This window comes from Anser cygnoides, chromosome 5 (assembly GCF_040182565.1).
Source record: "Anser cygnoides isolate HZ-2024a breed goose chromosome 5, Taihu_goose_T2T_genome, whole genome shotgun sequence".
Lineage (NCBI taxonomy): Eukaryota > Metazoa > Chordata > Aves > Anseriformes > Anatidae > Anser > Anser cygnoides.
In genome coordinates, this window is record NC_089877.1 from 66,758,734 (window position 1) to 66,777,448 (window position 18,715).

Below are 18,715 nucleotides of genomic sequence, written 5' to 3' on the forward strand. Positions count from 1 at the left end.
GGCAGGTGATATTTCTCTAGATATGAGGTATCTGCACAGGGTGACATGGGCACCCTCCCACCTGTGGCAAAGAGCAGCACGGGCAATCTGTCTAGAAGGTTTTAGATGGGCAGTAGTGGGAGTTGGCTATAGACCAGGGAAGGTGTGTGTATAAAGAAAGACCTTTCTAATAAGGCACCTGTGTCATTGTGGGGAACTTCTGGGATAGATGGGGAACAGAAGGTACAAATGGTACTGTGAACCAGTTGCAGGATATGTAGCATAATCACTGGTCCAAACAGTAACCATGACATTATTCTGGAAAATAGCATGGGCAGCATGGAAAAATAAAAATAAAAGCCTTGAATCATGAAAAGTAACTATGGATGAAGTAAATATGACTTGAATCAGCGTACATAAGGGATGACTCATGAAGATACATTAAGAAAACATGGGATGTTATTGTAGAGGCCTTTATGACACCAGGAATTTCATATATAATACTGGAATTTCATATTTGAGAAAGACAGACTCCCACAGGAATGAAAGTGGAGAAGAGCTGCAATTGTAGTCAGTGAATGACTGGACTTAATGAGCCAGAACATATGCAATGAAAGAGCTTCAGCAGCAGTCTGATAGTTGAGCTCTCACCAGATTCAGCATGGATCACAGTCTGAGTCTCAAAGGCACTGGGTAACATGCATTCCTTTGATGTCACAGGTGATGGGACCAACAAACTAGGTGATTTCTTCTGGTTTAATGTCAGTTTTCCAACTGCCGGGTACATGTCATACTGTCAGGGTCCACCCCATACTCTCAGGGTCCACCTGCAGCACTTTTGACCACAGTTCCTGTCCTGCACTAGGTCCTGTACAATCACTGCTCTAAATAAACATCTGGTACCCAGCTGGAAGAGCCAGGGTGGTGGTGTGGTACAGTCAGATTCCTAAGCAACATGACCAGGCACAAGGGAACAACAGGGCACAGCAATGCCAATCATCATAACTCTGTGAAGCACAAAAAATATTCGAACAGAGACAGACAGATAAAGAAGTTGCATCTCAGAGACCTACTGAATGCACATCCCAAGTGTAAGTACAAAAGAATCACAAGAGAGAGCACCTGAGAGTTTGGCAGTGTGGAGCTGAAGACTGCTACCATGAGATGTTTGAGATGGGAGCTCACATCTCACTACCAAGGGAGTGACAGACAGAAAGGGGGCTGGGTGCCAGGAACCCTGTATGTGAAGACAAGCAGCTTATGCTTCCTATGACAGAGAAATGGGTTCCAGTGCAGCTGTTTAGTGAGAAACAAGGCATAGAGTAACACAGAAATCTTTGCAACCGCTTTTTGACCAGACTCTACTGTGCTGGGATTGCATGGGTCAAGGCAAGAGAAAGGGATGTTGCAAACTTGTACAAGATAGAAGGAAAACTTCAGCTAGAAACTGGGTTACATGAATAACCAGAAAACAGCCTGCTAAAGACGTGATAGAAGAGTCCACAATGTTTGGGTGTGAGCAAGGTGAGAGGACAGAGCCCTTCAGTAAGTGGTAGATCAATAGCAGACGGTGCAGCTGCGAGTCATCTGTCAGCACAGATGAATTTGCCTGCAGATGAGGTTTTGAGGGCTGAGGGAAGAAAGCTGTACTGAGAACACTGCCATCCTAAAAAGTTGGTGAGGAAAGGAACATTATCCTCCAACAGACCTATTTAGGAGACAAAGAAATGGAGAGCAAGGAGGAGGCAGAGCTATAGGAGATGGAGTAGCACAAGATTTGACATAAAAGAAGAGACTGCCTGACAGCTTTAAGGCAGTTAACTAGTAAAAGTGGAAGAAAACAGGAAAGGTTTGAAAACAGTTGGAAGGTACAGGTTACACTGGTACATTGGGTTGTAGGGTCCTATAAACAAAGACCGTCTTGACTTGTATCATCGATAGAGATGCTCCTCTAATGACAGCTGGCATCTTACATATGCCAAGTGTTTAACCTGCTATTAACCAAGTGTTACCCTGCTATTGTGTCCTGCTCTGGTCTCATGGAGCAGTTTATAAGAATCTTTCTCTCTATTCTTTAGAGAATAATTCTGTATCCTTTACAGATAGCTTAGGAATTCCATGTGTAATATGTGCTTTAAGTATTTGTTTATTCTTATTTGAGTGGAGCTTTTGATGTAGGTCTATCCATTACTTAAAAGCCAATAAGTTGGAAAAGGATGAAAGAAAGTGAAATGGTCTGTATCATATCATTCTTTATGGTATTTGTGTATGCTGAATATTTCATTTATTCTGTAATCTGCAGATGGTTTGAAATTGAAAAGTCAGGCTATTCCAGTGGCAGCCCTTTTGTTCTTGGAATGAGCTTGGCTTATTCAAGCAAAGCAAGCGAACTCCTGATTAATAGCAACATCTATCTTTAAGGAAAAAGGCTGTCATTAGACTGAGCTATTGTGCAATTTCCAAATGTCTTTAGCATTGTTCTGCACGTGGCAGGAGCTTCAGTGGATTTCTTCTTTCTGGTGAGATGCAGCCTCATCCACAGTTAAGACAAGTCTGGGAGCATCTCCACTGTCCTATTCTGCAGGAGGAGCCCAGGAGTGGTGGAAGCAGGGGGCAGAGGGCAGGGGGCAGCTGCAGGCGCAAACCCACAAAAGGGGGCTGAGTGCACAGGGCAACACACAGGGCCCTTGAGGACCTCCGGGGGAAGGAAGGATGGCCCCAGGGTACTGGCCCATGGAAAACCCAGTGTGCGACTTACTGAGAGAGACCCCCACAAGGGCAGGTGGCTGTGGTGCCTGGCCCCAAATGAGTCACCACAGGGCTGGAAATGAGATGATCTGGTCAGTTAATGGGGAAGAGAAGAACCAAGGGACAGAGATAATACCCCAAGGTGAGGGATGATGGACTGGGCCAGCGCAGAGGAGCGTGGGGGCACAGACAGCCCCAGCACTGCATGTACAGGGTGAAGCCTGAGCAGCCCCTCCTGCTCAGCGCTGCAACCAGAGCAGTGTGGCTGCCTTGCCCTCCTGTCCCGGCTCTGGCAGCACCTGGCTGCTCACCTGGTGCTTGGGCAGAGGCAGCAGAGCCTGGATCACCTGGCACACAGCCCAGCCCATCACAAACCCTTTTGAAGGATTCTGCTTCTCCTGCCTCCCCCTTCACTCAAACAAATCAATTACAACCAGCCCAGGGCAAAGTTTCAAACCTTTTTATCCCATTGCACAACTGGCCCATTGTTCCTGCTGACAATTTCTAAAACCAACATTCCTCAGCAGTGAATTTCCTAACCCTGAGCTCCTCCTAGCATAGCTGCAGCAGGGGAGCATCCATGGGGAGCAGGTCCTGCTACCACAAGCGACCTGAGTAACTCCTCACCCACCTGAGTGGGCTCCTTCCCACGCAGGGGTGCGTGCCGAGTCTGGGGGTGTCCCGTGGAGGGGTCCTGCCTGCGGCACCCAAGGGGCCCTTGAGGCTTCGAGTGGCCAGGCTCCATTTGACACACAGCACCCAGCCTTCAGAGTCTGTTTTGGTGAGAAACCCTTTGCTCACTGGAATATTCCTGGAAATCTGCTGTTGTTTCCAAAATACACAGCTTTCCTTGAAATTTCCTGGAATGGCAGGAGAGAGTGCAGGTTTAGAGAACAAGCAGTACTTCCCTCTTTCCATACGCGAAATGGTTTGTGACCCTAAGAGAAGCAATTAAACAGTGGACATTGAAAAATATATATAAAACTCTTTTATTCCTAGTGGAAAAAGTTACATTATCGAGAAGGAACAAATGTTTGTTTTCCATAGCAAAATATTTTTTTGTTGGTTGAACAAAAAACTTGTTGCTTTCTTATTTTGAGACAAAATGTAGAACTCAAGCCTCTTTTCTTATTTATTATGGTGATCAGAAATGGGGTTGAAATTCAGCATGCAAGGGCTGAAGACTGATTTTTTCACTGAGAGATATTTGCACATCCCAATGAACCACTGGAGGCTGCTAACCCTATGGAGAGCAGCATAGCCAGTGCAGCACTGACTCCTCATCTGCTGATGGGGGCACTTTGGGAGGTCTCAAATATAATTCGGGATGCTGGGGCATGAGCTGCCAAAGAACACAAGGAACAGCATCCATCCCCCACACTGACTTCAGGGGTCTCTGGGCAGCAGGGGAGGAGGTACCTCCACCTGTGCTGCACCCTATGTGAGGACGTGGTGGGAAGCGCTCCAGGGCTCCTCTCCCAGCAGCTCATCACTCCCAGGGCAGCGTGAGAGGCCAAGAGCCACAGGGAGCTTGTCTGCATGGGCTGGGACCCACTGCCATATGCCTCTAACCTGCACGCATCTGAACTGACACAGTCTGAATCCAGCTGTCTTCTAACAGTGTGCACAATGCACTCAAGAGAAAGCCTCTTCTTGGGAAAGGGGCAAAGCCAGGGATCCTGTCTCCACGAGGACTGAAACTCTAGATACCACCCAGCAGCAGACAGTTCTGCCACTTTTGGAGGTTCATCCTGGTTTCTCAAACTGACCAAGTGATCAGCTGAGTGTATTTTATCTCTCTTTAGCTGAAGAACCCTAGCTTCCAGCAAGCGTCTGTCATTAGCCTTAAAATGCGGGATTTTGTAGTTAAGTGATGAAAGAGAATCATGCTACCACTTTAGTCTTTAAGATCATCCTGCACACTAGCTCCATTCTTATATGTATGGCTGTCGCTGTCCAACTCTGTGATATCTTCATACTAGAGATTACATTTCAGGTTGTGAAGTGGGCATTTCCTAATCCAGAGCTCTCATTCTGTCTATCCTGAAAACCAGTGTTACTACAATGGTGCTCCGTGTCAGGGGGCTGTAGGCAGGTATGAGAAAATGTGAGGTCAACAGTCACAAAGTTTTGTGGTCCAAATACCCCATGATTAAGTGAAAACAAAAAGGAAAGGTGTAGAAAAATAAAAAGAGGGACACAATGATGAAGTGAACAAATGGTTTGGAGAAATGGCTATTTGGTAAAATTGCCCATTTTGTCTTTCTCACAGCATAGGGTGTTGAGTTTTTAAGCTTTATGGAAATAGTGGGTTTTAAGGAGAAAAATATGGAGTGTACAGGATTAGTGCAATGCAAGAGTCTGAACAGAAGTGACTGGGTCAGAGCAGCTGTGATCTACATGAGAATAGTCCAAACTGACAGACAGACCTGGTACATCCAGTCTGATATGCTTACAACAGAGGGAAAAGTCACATTTTCCATCTCATGGGTCTTGTAGGATTTTAGGTAATGGGATTTTACTTAGAGGGAAGGATTTTTACATCTTTGATTACTGCAGTTTCTGAGAGAGAGCTGCTCAAATCTCTTCAGACTCCTGTGTTCAGAAGTCTGTTCACAATTTTTCTTCAAGCTGAAAATCTTCAGCTAAAGTGAAAGTACAAGTAAGAGGGAACCAAAGTGTCAGTTAATGCAAGATGGAGACAGTAATTTTAACAGTAATCAGACTTAAAATTAGTGTTACAAAGAGTAATCCTACACTGCACAGTGAGCAGTGTAGAAAGTGACACAACCCTCTCAGTACTATAGCTCAGCTTTTACTGGACCAGATAGAGCTGTTATCAAAAAAAAAAAAAAAAAAGCCAGGAACAGGAAACAGCTGTCTCTCCATGGTTTTAACTCCACTGATTTCTGCAGAGCTGACGCTACTTTAAGTGACAATGCACCTTAAGGTGAAGGTGAAACAGTCCACGAAGAAAGCATAACTCTAAAGGGAAAAGCTACCCACGCACTGCATTACTAGCAGCAACAGGCTGCAAGGCACCTGCCTGTTGATCTCAGTGCCACAGAGCCATGGACTGTTTGCTGCTCATTCGTGATACGGTGCAGGATTCAGTCTGCAGGCTGGGCGCAGGACCAGCAAAAGCAGTTCCAACAGACTTTGCTAATGAAAAGCTAAGCTGTCCATTAAATCTTCTCTGTTGTGCTGTAGATATGGAAAAGTAAACATAAAATAAGATGACTATCAACTGATTTCTCACTGGTATGTTTTTTGTTTTTGCTTTTATTTTTTTCTGTATATAGAGAAAACTGTCTCTAGAGAAGGAAAAAAGAAAGAACGTGTAAGCGTTGATTTTAACATGAAGAAAAATGGAATGGTAATACATTTTCAGAAAAACTCTCAGTGAAAGATTCCATCATAGCTAGACATTACATATAACAAACAGCTGGGCAGAATGCCATGCCACTCATTTGATGCATGCTTTTCTCAGTCTCAAGGGTACGAACACACAGAGCAGACAGAAGAACAAGATAAAAATTTCTCTATAACCCCACAGTCAGAATATGTCCAAAGGGCATAAACTTCTCATCTCTCTGAAGATCCAGAAGTGCTGGGGAACATACCACAGGGATAACCAAGATGGTTCCCACAAGTCCTCTACACCAATGCATTCAGGAGAAGTCTGCATGGAAGCCAGTGTCATTCACTGGAAGGATATGGATCAGACTGAGCTGTTCAATGGGCTGCATCTAGCCTGCGGATTATGCATTTGCTGTTCCTGATTCGTATAGTATTTTATTTCATTTTAAATTATGTTATTTTTTTCATGTTTCTGTAGGATATCCTGCATTTAAAAATGTCATGTTTTCATCCCTTAGTTTTGGAGTAAGAACAAGCTGGATCTGGGCTATCGCCTCTAGATGCAATAGTAAGTCTCGTTTAACATCATGAGATATTTTACTTCTTACCATATGCTAAACACCCACAGTAATACACAGCCTTTTTCATCCAGGAGAGAATACAACCAGTTTACAGACTCCAGTCCTGTTTTAGCTCCTTCTCCAGACTAATCAGGGGAAGCTTCACAGAAGCTAAGTGAGCAGTCAAATATCCTAAATTTTCTGATTTATATATTACACAGCCTATCTTTTTGAAAGCAATTTTGTGTAAGCGTAATTGGTTTATTTCTACTGTGACAGCCATGTAAACCGCAGAAAGGAGGCATGTGACAAATGAAGCCATCAGCTGTGCTGTGTAGGACCTAAATACATTATACTCTTAATTAGCCGAGTATCTGCTATTTTCCGCAAATCGGCTGCCACTGAAATCTCAAAGCCATTGTAATTTCACCGACGCAGGTCCCCAGCCAGCCGCTCGCACCCGGGCAAGCAGGCTCCGGGGGCTGCTGCTGCCGGCGCACGCGCGACTTGAAGGCACCGCGGCCCCCGCAGGCCCCGGCCAGGGCCCGGCGGCGGCTCCCGGCCCGTTCCCGCTCCCGGCCCGTTCCCGTTCCCGGCCCGTTCCCGGCCCGTTCCCGTTCCCGTTCCCGTTCCCGTTGCCGGCCCGTTCCCGTTCCCGGCCCGTTCCCGTTCCCGTTCCCGTTCCCGGCCCGTTCCCGGCCCGTTCCCGTTCCCGTTCCCGTTCCCGGCCCGTTCCCGTTCCCGGGCCCGTTCCCGGCCCGTTCCCGGCCCGTTCCCGTTCCCGTTCCCGTTCCCGTTCCCGTTCCCGGCCCGTTCCCGTTCCCGTTCCCGTTCCCGTTCCCGTTCCCGTTCCCGGCCCGTTCCCGTTCCCGGCCCGTTCCCGTTCCCGTTCCCGTTCCCGTTCCCGTTCCCGTTCCCGGCCCGTTCCCGTTCCCGGCCCGTTCCCGTTCCCGTTCCCGTTCCCGTTCCCGTTCCCGTTCCCGTTCCCGTTCCCGTTCCCGGCCCCGGCCCCGGCCCCGGCCCCGCCTGCTGAGGCTTCGCTGCTCGCTCGGCGCCGGCCGGGGGCTGGGGCCGGGAGCCGCAGCGCGGGCAGAGCAAAGCCGCTTGTGAATGAGACCGGGAGAACGAATGCCGGGAGCGTGATGGACAGGGAGAGAAAAAAGGTGTGTTCACCGTGGAGCATAGCTCCTTGCAACAGAGTTACCACAGAAGTCCATGAGGTGTGCTTTTACGGCAGCCGCTACTGCTGGTCCCAGACGTGTCCCAGTTTTGTGGGTGCAGCGTGTGCTTTTCAGGCTTCTGACAGATCCCTGGGGTGCCCCTGCTCCCTGGTCCCCACGTTGCACTGCGGAGTTGGTCAGTGTGCATCGCTGCTGGTGGAAACGGTCCCCCCAAGGCAGAAACGGGGAGTCCTGGGGGAAGCACTCGCCGCTGCTACAGGGTGCGTGTAAAGCCACCAACAAATACATTTGACCCTACAGCAGTCCCCAGTAAAGCCACACTGAGTGAAATGTGGTCTTTGGCAGAGGACATCTGCGAGCTGGGTTGCAGCTGCAGCACGAGGAAAGGGGACGTGCCCCAGGCTCTGGGACTCTCTTCGCTCTTTCTGCTCTGCTCCCACTGAGGAACAGCCAGGCATCTTGTGAGGAGAGGGCAAATGAAAATGACTATAATATCTCTGTCAGTGACCTGAGAGAAATGGGAGAGGTGTGACCTGGAGAAGGTGAAACAGTGCTAGGTCATCAAGCGTGCAGATGGTACCAAACAGTGGGACCAGACCCCAGAGCCGTCGCCCAGGGCTGAGGCGAGGCCGCAGCCGGTCGGGTTGGAGCACTCACCCCATGACCAGCAGCATATGGGGGGGCTGGTAGGAGGACAAAGGCTGGGGCACACAACAAAGCTGGAGTGTGGGGGGCTGGACATGGGGAGAAACCTTCCCCTCTGTCCCAGGCAGTGGTGTGGGGCCCGGAGGGGCTGGGGGATCTCCATCCTGGAGGTTTTGGGGAGCTGATGGAGTAACGCCCTGAGCAGCCTGGCCTGAGCCCACAGCCGGCCTCATGCAGAACAGGGGCTGGGGCAGAGATGCCAAGGTCCATTCCAAACCCTTGATCCCCTGATCCTATCATCCAGGATAGTCTTCTAGTGTTTAATGTTGATATGACCTGTATATAAAATGATTCAAGCAGCCTTTGCTCATGAAGAGACATAATATGGCCCAGTGTGCCCCAGGAAATTCTCTGTCTCTGCATAGCAGACACTAAGGGCCTCTGAGCCACTGATTTGATTATAAAGAGAACAGCCCAAGGTTAAAAGTGAAAGTGTAGTGCCACTTAATCTTGCTGTAAGTGAGCAGAATGTGAGCCTTCATGCACCTCAGAAATCATAACCTGTTTTACAAACCCCAGTGTCGCTCCTCGGTCCTTAATTAGCAAATCCTTGTGGCTGGGAGGTGCGGCAGGGCCGTGCCAACAGGCAGGTGTGCAGAGCGGCTGGCAGCCCCGGCAGCACCCCCCAGCCCCTGCCCCCAGCTCCCATTGCCCGCTTCATGCTGCACAGTGGTCCACCAGCTGGGACCCACAGCTGAGAAACTGTCTGTGACTGAGAAAAGGAAGGTTCCGGCTCCATCCCCCCTTGTATGGGCCAGGAAATGTCCTGGGGGGGACAGCTCCCCTCAGGTTTTCATTTGCTGGGGGGAGCTGAGAAGTGGGGAGGGCTAGACAGTATTTTTGGAGAAAAGCAGTGTTCTGTTACCTCTAGCTGCAAGCCCCCAGCAAAGAGACACCGACAGAGACTGAAGCTATGCGGACTTCTAGTTTCTTGGTTTATAGACTGTTAACTTTAAAGGCACTGTCCAGACTGCCTGCTCCAGATGAAAGGTCTCTGATTATCTTTCCAGGTAAATTAATGCCTGCCATATTTCTTTATTAGATTTTGAAGGGACTAATAAGTGAATTTACCAGGCAATTTCTTCATTCAGTACTGCAGTTTAAGCCATCAGATGACAGCAGAGAACTGGTTCATTGAAACTTGCTCGTTGCCATATAGCTGGTTTCATGATGCAAGTCGTCATTGAGCAATCTCCAGTGATGTTTCCCAGCTAGGCCCTGTGCAGTGTATAAATATACCCCACAGAAAACAAACACAGCTTTGCACACTGCTGCTTTTGTGCACAAGCTGCTGCAGCCTCCAAAGCAGCTGGGCAAGGACTCAGAGCTTTCTGTCCTCCCCCTCCCCTGCACAGCCATGTCCTGCTGGGGCACAGAGAGGCACAGCACAGCCCTGGCATGGGGCATGGCCGCAGGCAGGCAGCCCTTGGGGAGGCCCATGCAGGTGCAGCCCCAGGCATCACCTTTTCTAAGCTCACATTCTGGATGAAGGGACCAGCAAGGCTCTGGTACTGTGAGTCAAACCATAATTTCCCATTAGATGTTGAAAACTATTTAATGGCTCTTAAAATACTTCTCCTTAGTTCAAAAGTAGACAAAATAGATATTTTATGTCAGGAAAGATGTTTCTTTTTTTCCCAGTGGAGATGTTATTTGTGCCTTCTAAACACCAAAGTTATTACAATAAACAATTCAATGCAAATAGGAGGTATTTATAAGCAGAGAGGCGCTCATGGGAATGAAATTATGAACACAGATAGTTTCTTATTTCTACTCTTAAAATAGTTTCTATTCTATGCACATTAAAAATTCTCTCTAAAACTCTTTCTGCCACTGTTACCATCCCTCGCACAGACCAGGCAGGAAGCAGCTCCAGGCCCCGCTGTACCTCATGGCCTCCCACCCACCAGCAGCACCTGGCGTGCTGCCTGCCTCCTCTCGCCACCCCGGCTGGGTCCCCGGCTTCTCCAGTGCTGCATCCAACACAGCTGGCCCTGGCATGCTTGCTATGCCAGGTCAACACGGCTAGAGAAGCTGGCGAACATGTTTATTCTTGTCCAGTTTCATAGATATTTCATGCAAGTCTCACATAGTTGTAACCATAAATGATTCCATTATTTACCTTTCAGCAACATCAGATATGGGCCACCATATCTTTATGTCATGGCTGTTACTATACTCTATAAGTTGCAGAATCTACAAAATTTAGTATTAGCCTCACACATTTGTGAGAATACCAAAAGACCAACATACAGCACCATTTCAAACCTATATATTATGATTTTAAAATGCTCATTTCATACCAAGGGAGTGAGTTTAATATGCCATTGGAAGTTGCTGACAAAATTGAACCCTTACAGATGCATCATTAAAACACACCAGAAAGAAATGCTTCTAGCCAAGGATATTATTTGATTAATTTCGATAGGGTTCTGGATGATTTTTTTGGAGGGAAAGATAGGAAAAGAGGGGAGAATGAATATTTCAATAAAAGGCAAGTCCTCCCTGACCAATCTCATCTCCTTCTATGACCGGGTGACCCGCCTGGTGGACGAGGGAAAGCCTGTTGACGTAGACTTCAGCAAGGCCTTTGACACAGTCTCCCACAGTATCCTCCTGGAGAAGCTGGCAGCCCATGTCTCGGACAGGTACACTCTTTGCTGGGTTAAAAACTGACTGGACGGCCAGGCCCAGAGAGCGGTGGTGAACAGCGTGAAATCCAGCTGGCGACCGCTCACCAGTAGTGTTCCCCGGGGTTGGTGTTGGGGCCCATCCTCTTTGATATCTTTATGATTCAGAGGAGGAAATTGAGTGCACTCTTGGTAAATTTGCAGGTGACCCCAAGTTGGGGGGAACCATCGATCTGCCAGAGGGTAGGGAAGCCCTGCAGAGGGACCTGGACAGGATGGGTCAATGGGCAGAGGCCAAGGGGATGAGGTTCAACATGGCTCAGTGCCGCATCCTGCACTTTGGTCACAACAACCCCATGCAGCGCTACAGGCTTGGGGCAGAGTGGCTGGAAAGCTGTGCAGGGGAAAAGGATCTGGGGGTGCTGGTTGATGCTCGCCTGAACATGAGCCGGCAATGTGCCCAGGTGGCCAAGGAGGCCAACGGCATCCTGGTTGTGTCAGGAATAGTGCAGCCAGCAGGGCCAGGGAGGTGATCGTCCCCCTGTACTCTGCTCTGGTGAGGCCGCACCTTGAGTGCTGTGTTCAGCTTTGGGCCCCTCACTACAAGAAGGACATCAAGGCCCTGGAGCGTGTCCAGAGAAGGGTTACAAAGCTGGTGAGGGCCTGGGACACAAGTCCTATGAGGAGTGGCTGAGGGAACTGGGGTTGTTTAGTCTGGAGAAGAGGAGACTCAGGGGAGACCTTATTGCTCTCTACAACTACCTGAAAGGAAGGTGTGGGGATCTGGGGGTCGGCCTCTTCTCACAGGTAACTAGTGATAGGACTAGAGGGAATGGCCTCAAGTTGTTCCAGGGGAGGTTCAGGTTGGAAATGAGGAGACATTTCTTCTTAGAAAGAGCAGTCAGGCATTGGAACGGGTTGCCCAGGAAGTGGTGGCATCACCGTCCCTGGGGGTGTTCAAGGAAAGGTTGGACATGATGCTTAGGGACATGCTTTAGTGGGTGATGTTGGTAGTAGGGTGATGGTTGGACCAGATGATCCTGAAGGGCTTTTCCAACCTTAATGGTTCTATGGTTCTATGATTCTATGAAATACCTTGATAACCCATCAGTCAATGTTTGAAAGAGAAAACAAACAAACAGCACTTTGAAAGACTGACCTTTCAGCAAAATTGCTAGTAATAGCTTTATGTCCCAGGCGACCAGCACTACATTTGGCCCTGGGCAGCATTTGGCACAGGCAGATCTGGCTGCCTGCATCAGGCTGCCCGTGGGGCAGGAGGGCAGAGCTCCCTGGCCGCGTGGGCAGGGAGATGGGGACCTGGACCCAAGCAGGGGACAGCTGCATTGCTGGGCCTGGGCTTCTACCCAAGAGCGATCTTCCAGCCCTCTAAGATGATCTTCATTTTGGCACCTGTATCTGCATTGTGGAACTTGTTTGTGCTCAGCCTTGGAGTCCAATGGAAGAGAGTGACTTTTTCTGCAACACAGCCATGGCCTAAAAATGAGCAAAATGCAGTAACCATGTGATCCTTGTTCTTTAGGACTTTAGGTGTTCTCTAAATCACGTTATTCACAAATAAAAGCATGGGTGACAATGTCAAACTCCCAAATGGGAATGTACTCTGAACATAAATAAATAGAAGTTTGGGGACACAAATATATCTTGACACATAAGGACATTTTGTACAAGCAGAGCAGCTGCATTCCTGGGACTTGGCCATGAAATTGCCATTATGTAGCCAGCTACAGCTTTGTATTCATGGACCGGGAGCAACTGGACACCGCATTTCATCAGGCTAGAACTGACGACCTGTTCTCCCCCACTGTACACTCCAGATCTTTCTAGTACCAAAATGTCACTCACTCTGGTCTTGCCACACCACCACCTTGCCAGCCTTCTGTGGGAGACTGAAGGGTGACTGAAGATGCATAAGAACCGTTCCCTGGTGACATTTACTAGAAGACCGACAGTACTCTTCAGACTCATCTTCAACTCCCATCAGCATTTCCCTCTGGAAAGGACACAGTGGGAACAGCATGTCTCCTGGCTGGAGGGATGCTTCTGGGTACAAAGGGCCACCTCAAAGCCCAGAACCACAGCCAAAGGCTTGCAAGGAACTGGCACACTGTATCTCTGTGTGGGTGTCTACCCAGATGGGTAGGGGGCTGCTTTGGTCAGTGGTAGTACTGTCGAATTATTAAAGGCCTTTTGTCCCTTACACTGCACTCTGATTCTGTGATTAAAGTGCTGAGGGATCAGGAGAGCCACCTTCTGTCCCTACCTTTGCCAAGTGATTCCCACATCATACCATTTTTCTGAACTTGAATTTCTGTGTCAATAAAACAGGGTTAAAGCAGCAGACCCCCACTGCCATGCACTGTGATCCATGGAGAAAGAACACTGGTTATCAGAAAGACACAAATGCTCTCACGTATGTGTGCAGAACTCTAGTAAATATTTTAATAAGGTATTAACAGTTGACTTAAAAGGCATTGTACTAATCTACAAAGAGCAAGACAGATGCATCTACTTACAGCACAGGATTCTACTCTCCTAATAGTCCTGTAATTTTCAGCTAAATCCTGTTTCCAGAGGATTATCAATCGTCTCTCGTGGGCATTTTTTGTAGAAAATTCTCAGGAATACCATGCATATTTTAGCGGAGCCTGAATTATACAGAGAACATGCCCTGTTTTCACATCTATAAGAGCAACTGGCTTCTAAACGTGCATCACTTGAAAAACTGTGTGTACATGTTTTAAATTGTGCGTTATTATATCAGTATCCTACATGAGCCTTAAATGTTTGTAAACAATTTATGAATCTGCGTTTAATATGAATGTTCTTTCTGATCTTTATTCTAGGCATAATAGAACAGGAATTCTCATAATAAAATATAAATTGTGGACAAATCATATATCCTTAATCTTGATAGATTGTAATATTTTGTATTTTAAATTCTATAAATCATGTATTACACAAAGTGAATTTTGAAAAGAAAATACAATCGAAGCAGAGAATATATGAAGGCAAATATTTGTAGCTTCAGCTCACAAAAATCTACGCAGTTCTCTCCTCATTTCCTTACGGTATTAAATAGAACCATAAAAGCACTGGCTGGAAGGGATACCACCCTAACAGGCTGCTCACACCAGGGTCGTTATCAGCTCTGGAACAGGTGAGACACGGCTTTGTCCAGCCTAAAGCCTCCAGGGATACAGACTAAGCTGCCTCCCTTGTGCCTGTCCCAGCACTGTCTGGCTCTCCTGGTGAAGACGACTTACAATCACAGCATCATTTAGGCTGGAAGACACCTTCAAGATTCAACCACCAGCCTGACCTACCGAGCCCCATCACTAAGCCACATCCCTTAGTGCTGTGTCCACATCTCTGAAATACCTCCAGGGATGGGGACCCCACCACTGCCCTGAGCAGCCCGTTCCAATGCTTGACCACCCTCTCCATGAAGAAATTCATCCTAATGTCCAATCTAAACCTCCCTGGTACAACTGGAGGCCATTTCCTCGTGTCCTAGCACTTGTCACCTGAGAAAAGAGACTGATGCTCTCCTTGCTGGAACCTCCTTTCAGGTAGCTGCAGAGAGCGATGAGGTCTCCCCTCGGCCTCACAGAATCACAGAATACCCTGAGTCGGAAGGGACCCACAAAATCATCATGTCCAGCTCTTTTTCTCCAGACGGAACATTCCCATTCTCCTAGCCACTCCTCTTAAGTCTTATTTCCTAGTCCCAGCTTGGTTTTGGTACCTGCCACCCTGGTGCTGACGGCAGCGCCAGCCTGTGCTTGCACCACCCCTGCCCACATCCAGGCCGGACAAGCCTGGCTCCCTCCAGCTCTCCCGCTGGCAGCAGGCAGAGCTCCCCACCGCCACGGCAGCTTCTCTCCGGGCTCTCGTGGCCGCTGCCAGTGGCTGGTACGCAGGCTTGGCCGATAAAGACTGGGAAAACACGTCTCGGTCCCACACCATCCACCGGGATCTCACACTCGGCTTGCTGAAGGCTCTGAAGGTTCGTGACACGGCGACGCCCGGTGTAAAGGCGCAGCCCCAGTGCCCGAGCGCCGCCCGCGGGAGCGCAGCGACCTCAGGCGGGCGGCGAGCCGCGGGCCCAGGCGCGCCGAGGGACGGAGCCGCCAGCAGCGGCCGCTCGGCACCCGGCCGGCCCCGCGCCCGGAGCCGCAGAGCCGCCGCCGCGGCGCCCCCCGGCACCGCCGAGCCCCCGCGGGGCGCAGGAGCGGGGGCGGGGGCGCTCCCGGCAGGGCGGCCGCCCGCGGCGCTGCCGGGGCCGGGGCGGGGGCGCTGTGGGGGCGCTCCGGGGGGTGCCGGTGCTGGGGCCGGGGCAGGGGCCGGGCCGGGGCGCTGCGGGGTGCGGGGGCGCTCCCGGGGGGTCCCGGTGCCGGGGGCCCCGCCCCGCGCTCGCCCGCAGCTGCGCCCGGCGCTGCCGGCGGCGGCCAGCCCGCGCTCCGGAGGGTGCACTGCTCCTGCCTTTGAAAGAACCGCGGAAAATCTGCCGCATGCCACGAGTGCCACCTGCTGGCGCTTTTGCCCGTTTCCCGGTTTTCTGCTCAGGCCGGGACGCGGCGGCCCGGCGGGGGCGCTTCCCGAGCTCCGGAGCCGCACCGGGAAGGACGAGCCAGCCTCGGCTTTCCCCGGGCCTTCGCCGCGAAGGAAGCCGGGTCACCTCGCAGCTCGCTGCTGAAGCTGACGCCGGAATCTGCACCGCCCCGCGGGGGTGGCTCTGCTCCAGAAGGTCGCCTCGGCCCTCGGGCAGCAGCAGCGCGTTCGTAAGCGGGCTCCCTTGTAGCTACCGCCTGCGCTTTGCAGCTCTGCCTGCCGTGTCTCTGATGCCACGCTGCTTGCACTGTGGGGACACTGCAAGGTCACCCCTGCAGGCTAGTTTGCCCTCGCACTAGAGAGCCTCGCCACGAGTGCTGGAGGACACCTTGACCTCACTCTGCAGCACACGCAATGCCTAAGGGAGCAGCAGGGAACGTCCCACGGAGCAGAACAGCTTGCTGCAGGCTGGCTGTACAGAAATCCGGAATTCCCTGGCACCTGGTAACAGACTGGGCAGACAGACTACTTCAGGACAGATTGGAAATCAGATCTGAAACATTAGCCCTCACTCCCTCCTGCGTTCTGTGCTTCTAGCAGCTTCTGAACCCCTTCATTGATCTCAGCCAAGGCTCAAGAAGGAGTGAGGATCTTGATGGCTCCAGGCTGCCAGGCGGGAAGCAAAGCTTCGGCCAAGGATGGGCAGGGGCGCGTGGGGAGTTTTCCTGTCCGGCTCCAGCAGAGCCATTCAGCAGAGCCACTCTCCTGAGGATGCCTTCACCTCCTGGACGAGGAGCACAGGAAAATGTTCATTGGGCCTTATCCCACAGGCCCAGCAGCCTCTTGATCCTCCCTGATCAGAGACATTTCTTTCAGCAAAGTGCTGTGATGGGGGTTACTGCTGCTTGGTCACAAAGATGACTGACAGGAGGAGACAAGGGGCTAAGGTAGGTTTAGGACTTCTGTGTCCTCAGCTCCTACAAGCAGCAGCAGCAGCCTGTGACCCACAGCACCCCACAGCCCCACAGCACTGCCCCCCAGCAGCGTGCTGCCTGCTGCCCCAGAGCAAGTCTCACTTGCTGCAGGGTTCATATTCTAGCAGCTACAGCCATGGATTTCAAACCTTTTGTATCCAGAAATAGAACTAAAGTAGGATATTTAAACTCTACGTAGGAAGGAGAAGGAAAAGGAAGTTGTTAAATAAGTGACAACTAACCAATACTTCATAAATACCAGATACCAACATACAGTTCCTGTCAGAAAGATACTGAATCAGGTATGAGATTACCAACGTGACATTTATTTTTCTACATACTTAGTGTTTAATTAAGTAACTATATTGCCAGTTGTTAAAATGACAGTATGCAAATGAGAAATGTGTTTATATGCACATGATCAATATTTCTTTGTCCTTCTATGGAGACAATGATGTAATAAGTATTAAACAGACAAAAATTGTTGTGAACCCTTCTGATAGACATCCATATTAGTTGGATAATCAATTGGATAATCATTTAACAAGCATTTTATGTTAATCAAATAACAGAAGTATAACTGGAAGACAAGTTAACTCAGATCACTGGAAAAACTCATCCAGTTTAATTTAAAAAATAAAAATAAATTTTAAAAAATCAAAAACAACCAAACCAAACCTTTTTTCTTTGCAGAAGAATTCCATTTAGAAGTTTGAAAACTTCTTGATTTTCTCATCTCTTTTGTTATGTCAAGAAACTAAAATACATTTTGGTAGTCTATGTTCTACATAGACTTCCAAAAATTGAGTATTGTGGAATATTAATGCCCTGGAATGAAAAGATTTACCTTCAGAAAGTTCCTGTGGTACTGCCCAAGGAATATGTCAGGTAGAAAATTTTATGTTGTGTCTGAGCTCTCAGATATGCAACATGGGAAAAATACCAGGAAGAAGTAAAAATTCCATATATACAGACAGAATAACAGGGATATCATAACACATTTTCTTTAACAGAAGCAGTTTTGCTGTAAAAGACACAATAGTGAAAGACAGTGGATGTTTTTAAGTCCATAGATTTATAAAAAAATAATATTTTTTTCAAGCCTAATATACTTCTCATTTCCATTTGTTTATTGGATATCACCAAAATATATATATAAATAAATAAAAAAAATCCAGAATTGTCTTTGCACGTCAGCTGATAAAAGGCAAAACTATTGCATTCTCCTCTTATTGAAATTAAAGATGCGGCACTACTTAGTATTACACAGCACATGTTCAAGGGTCAGATTATATGATTTCCACCTTTTTCCTGAACAGGTAACTACAGAAGCACGCAGAATGCCACACTCATGACATGGGCCACTCTGTCCCATTCTCCACTTCCCCGATGTAATTTTAAGCAAGACATGGCTTCTTTCCAGGTTCAAACAGGAATATGCTGTCTGTGTTGTGTATTTGCAGATTGTAGTCCACAGCCCCCACCTATCTCCATGCATAAATGAAGAAATGTCTGCTGAAATTAATATAACTGTGATTCACTCCTGAAAGGAGTTCCATCCTTGCCCATTTAACCCCTGAGAGCATCCGCATTTATCTCTCCTTGCCAGAATAATTACATCTCATTTTGTAGCCAAGCTGTTTCTGAGGAAGAGAAGGTATGTAAAGGATGCGTTGTACCTTCAAAATCCACCCCCAGTGAACACAACAGGTTAACGGCCTACCTAGAATTATGGGTACCTCCCCATTTTCAGATATCACTATGACAAAGCCTGACATTTTATTTTTACTACCCTAAAACTCTCTGAAATCTACTCCATTTCCATACGTGTTATTTCTAGGAAAATGTGTAATTTAAGATTCCTAATTGGATTATCCAATGGATGTGACACTGAGCTCGTGAAAACTTGTTGTTAAGGAGATTTGACAAGGTTTCCATTCAACAGAGTTTAAGTTGATTCTTTATGTTCTCCACTCCCCCAAAATTCAAATGGATTTCATAAT

General features: G+C 48.6%; 1 long non-coding RNA gene across 1 annotated transcript; it reads left to right on the plus strand.

Moving 5' to 3' along the window:
• Positions 1 to 6,760: 6,760 nt before the first annotated feature.
• LOC136791036 (uncharacterized) lies at positions 6,761 to 14,083 on the plus strand. Its single transcript, XR_010832127.1, has 2 exons — positions 6,761 to 7,810; positions 12,361 to 14,083. It is a non-coding gene; the product is annotated as an uncharacterized lncRNA (long non-coding RNA).
• The last annotated feature ends 4,632 nt before the right edge of the window (positions 14,084 to 18,715 follow it).